Raw genomic sequence first — 4,787 nt, forward strand, 5'->3', positions numbered from 1 at the left:
TTTTATAGTATTAGTATTACAAGCTTAAATATGACAGACAGCAAGTGCTATTTCAACCAAGGAGAAATGTTACCCGTATTTTGTTGCCTCGAAACACAGAACTTCTCTGTTATACACCAATATTTACTAGCAAAATATGTTATCTTAAGGTTTGGTTCTAACCAAATTAAAACATGCAGAAAACGTTAAAAGGTCATGACTCTATAACGCATGAAGTCAATCATACTTTCATTATATACACATATGTGTCATATTTGTTTGATATATAAGTTTCACCACTAACACAATTAAAAGCATCATCAATATTTATTTACTAAGACAGTATATTTGTCAAATCTATATGCAATACCTGGTGGAGTAGATTTTCCGTTCATATATCTGACTCACTTAGTGACCGTGGTACACTTCCTTCTCTTCTTGGTAATGTACTACTACTACTAAGGATCTTTTCGAATAGATGTACATAGAATTCAATTAAGATATACATGCACACTGTACTTTAGATAAGATGTTATGAAATGATGTTAAAAAATACATATTATATTTTCAAGATTTGTGAGACAAATTTTTTTGAGAAGTTTAGTATCTTGTAATTTGTTTGGATCGGCTATAATAACACGCAATCATTCCGAAATATTTAAATAGTTAGTGATTTTATGACTTTTCAGGCAACTTGTGTGTAGAACATATAGGAATATTACATTGGAAATAAAATAGGAAAATTCTTTGGAAATAAAAATCTGTAAACAAAGTGATCCCCTCGGAACAAAATTACAAGAGAATTGCAGTCTCGGTTTGATTGAGTCTGTACATGAGGGATAATGAATACGAGCAACATCCCTCACGCCCCCTAGCACCGGCTTGTGGGGTATTCAATTCTCAACACTCAATAGTGCTGGCATCAATGATCCCGAAGGACCAGAAAAATAAAACAACACTGAAGTGAAGTACGGGGCAACTTTTTACACTTGTTTCGAGAATTTAATACTTCACAACAGCAGGTGTCAAGTGCCGTGTGGCAGCTGTAAAAAGTTGCCCCGTACTTCACTTCAGTGTTGTTATATTTTCTGGTCTTTCGAGATAATTGATGCCAGCACTATTAAGTGTTGAGAATTGAGTACCGCTCTTGAGTACCGCTCAAGCCGGTGCTAGGTGGCGTGAGGGATGTTGCACGTATTCATTATCCCTCTTGTACAGACTCCATCAAACCGAGTCTGCAATTCTCTTGTAATTTTGTTGTGATTAATGCTTCCGAGGGATCACTTGTTTCCAGAATTTTAAAACAAATATTACCAAAAATGTGAAACAGAATTGGTTCAAAAAATATGATAAACAAGATCAACAAGGAAAGGCGGCGTTCAATGAACGCAATTGCAGAATTTTGTTATTTTCCTCTTATTTTTTCAAAGTTCAAAATTTTTACATGAAAGTGCCTGTAACTATGTAAATTCGGCACCAAAATTCTTCCGAATGTGTGAGCAATAACATATGTAACAATCAGAAACTTTTACCGTCCAGTTCCTTTTAGACAAGAACACAAACAAGAATGGCCCCTTGAATTTTGATAGCCATATTTTCATGAAAAATGCTTCAAATGTCTTGAACAACTGTTAAACATACAATTTGCATTTGATTCTTGCTATACAAATAAATCAAATGAATAATGTTTTACAAATAAATGAAGAAAACTTAGTTACTCATTATTTGTGGTTTGCCTGCCCGTGCTCTTTCCTGTTTTTGTTTGGGGTCCTCCTGGGCTCCTTGCCACTGGCTCTTGTTTCTGGGTCGGGTGGGGGCTGCGTTTATTGAACACCACCTTTCCTTGATGATCTTGTTTATCATATTTTTCACTTATTACATTAGAAGAGTTAAGATAAAAATTATCCAGAATTATCATACATGACTTACTATTTGCCATCGAAGTATGACACTAACTTTTGAATAACGGATTCCAAAACTCTCTTAGCATTGGTCACTCTTGGCAACCCTTCACTATTTTTCATAGTAAACACATTATACAGTCCATCATCTCCATGACGCCACTTGCAATCAAAATAGACAAGGATGGCAAGTTTTTATGTTTCTCTTTGTTTGAATCCATATTGTATTTCACTTCATTAGGAGAGAAACTCCTTAGGATATGTTGCCTGCTTTTTAAATTTGTCTTTTGACGTCTTATCTGTGATACGCAGGCTTCATAACCTCTGATCCCCTTTCAAAATTCCATTTTATTTAGTTCCGCCCATTGTTTTCTCGTTTAGGGCACACGCTTTTTATTACTTGGGGACCATACGCCGCTTTTCATGGAATGGCACGGAAGTGTCACATTGAAGGTTCCATGATAACCGCCGTATGAACACATCTGCGGATGTTTCTAAATTCAAAATTTTTACCATTTCATGTTTAAATGTTGAATTCTGCTTAAGCCGGTGCTAGGGGGCGTGGACGGTAACTTGCACTTTCCAGTACCGTCCATGAACAGGCTCAATCAAACCGAGCCTGCAACATTTTCAATTTTGCCGTGTTGGGCTCTCTTTAGGGATTCTGTATTTATCTATTTTTGGAGAGCAATGAACGGGCTAGATCCTTCTGCTTGTAAGACTCATGTTTAGGAGAGATAGATTTAAACACATAAAGACTGTCTACTAATCCTAACACACATGAACAAAACTCATTAAACATTCCACTAGCTTAACAGGCATTTACGACGATTGGGAAGTCCAAGCGTTGTCCATTATGAGCAATCAGAAAAACATAGCAAAACTGTTTCAGCCAGATGAGAAAATCTCTGAGAGCTGTTTGTATAGTTTTTGTTTCCACAGGAACTCTATCTACGTACATATCTGTACTATTTGTTACAACAATTTTAGTCACTCGCTCTGCTGATGCGTTCGTAGGTAGTTTTGGTATAATAATTCTAATTTATCTAAGAGAACGCCCAGCTCCACAATCCGCCGTCCAACTCTCCTACCTTCTCTGTCAACATTTCCAGGCAAATTCACGTTTGAATCACTTTGTCTGCACTTAGTAAAACTCAAATCTACTAAAGAACGTTCTTCCGTATAATAATTATGATCATTACAATTTGATCGTAATCTTACTTGTTCTTCGTTAATTTCTTCGCTGTGAACCGGCATTTTGCATCTTGCAACGCCATTTTGAAAATGCCAGGATGTACCAGCGTAGTTCTCGGTGCTTGTTTGAATTTTTAATTCCAAAACAGGAACCATGTTCGGAATAACGGAAAAGTCCCATGTACATACCGGAACATGACGGTAAATGTCGATATAACACGAATTAACCGGAAATATATTACCCAGGTCTTACCTTAATTAACCTCCGGGTCTGTAGCAATCAGTCGAGCACAATTTTCAGTTGCTATAGAATCAACGTATAAGTTTGTTGACTGCAATCACATTCGGAATCGGTTTGGACTATGTTTCAAAACCTACATCTTTTTTCAATAATCATTATTTTAAGACATGTATTAGCATTTCAATGACTGAGTGATCTGTATAGATTTTACAGATTAACATATATTGTAATTGCCAATAAACTAAATAACACACATGAGGTCTTGACACATCATATATGTTCTTTGTTCAATGATTTCGAATTATTCCAAATTTTGATTTTATTGCATAAAGATACATTTTCGCATAGAATTAATCTTTTAATCGGAATATTAAACATGCATTTTTCTATATTTTTATTAGATCAATTGTTTAACATGTAAACCTTGAAAATGCTTTTCTTTATAAAAAAGTATGTTCACTTTAACTACATATACAACGTGTACTTAATCCTTATTACACGTATGAATAATAAACCTTGATGTACATGAATATCCTGAATCCTTCTTCATTTGTTATAAAATGTTTTGTTTATGTTTAATATTTTTAAAAACTCGTAAAACAATGATCGCTCCTATACATATTTTAATGTTTGATGTTCAATTTACAAGACTTTCTTTATACATGTACGTATTAATACTTGCAGCTTTAATAACAAAGACATTTTTTCTATTGTCACTTATCGGCGTAGTGATGAATTTCTTATATTATATGTAGATTACCGTATTATTATCGTTTAATACTACTTTTTGTACACGTGATGATGACGTAATTCCTCTTAATCTTACTTAATCTTTTGAAGTTTTGAAAAACTGAGTTATAGAATAAAAATATCTTTACAAACTATATGTGTATATCTGTGACCTGATGAGAAGTATCTCAAGTGCCGCGATATTGTGTCAGTTTAAATACAAATATAGGAACACTTTCTTCAGTTCAGTGGTGATAGCCGTGATCGTATAGTGGTTAGTACTTCGCGTTGTGGCCGCGACAACCCAGGTTCGAATCCTGGTCACGGCATTGACTGTGACAGTCGCTGTCTCGTTACCGCTGAACTTTTTTGTGCAGGTGTTTATCTTCGAGAAGGAATATTTAACTTCATTTTAACTTTTACTGCGAAATACCAGAAAATGAAAAACAGTAAGTGCATTTAGCATTTATTAAAACTTGCTTGATGTTATTTTCAAAATTTGGTAAGAATATGAAGAACTCATTAATTTAAAATATGACTAATTTGCTTGATATATAATATCTAAACGAAATTTTCTTTAATTAAACTAAACTGCTGTGGTGAACATATTGGCAATGTAAAAATGTTACAATGTATCTTTTTAATGTAAATTTTTAGTATGAATCATCAGAACCACATTTCTGATGTTATAAAGATTTTTAACACAAAAAAAGAAAAAAGGAAATTTATTTTCTTTACAAGGA

The 4,787-nt window shown here is 34.1% G+C and overlaps 1 non-coding gene across 1 annotated transcript; it reads left to right on the top strand.

Moving 5' to 3' along the window:
- The first annotated feature begins 4,301 nt into the window (after positions 1-4,301).
- Trnah-gug (transfer RNA histidin (anticodon GUG)) lies at positions 4,302-4,373 on the top strand. Its single transcript has one exon. It is a non-coding gene; the product is annotated as a tRNA-His (tRNA).
- Positions 4,374-4,787: the final 414 nt, after the last annotated feature.

The sequence above is a fragment of the Ruditapes philippinarum genome, unplaced genomic scaffold, assembly GCF_026571515.1.
Source record: "Ruditapes philippinarum isolate M1 unplaced genomic scaffold, ASM2657151v2 ctg3080_1_1_1_1, whole genome shotgun sequence".
NCBI lineage: Eukaryota > Metazoa > Mollusca > Bivalvia > Venerida > Veneridae > Ruditapes > Ruditapes philippinarum.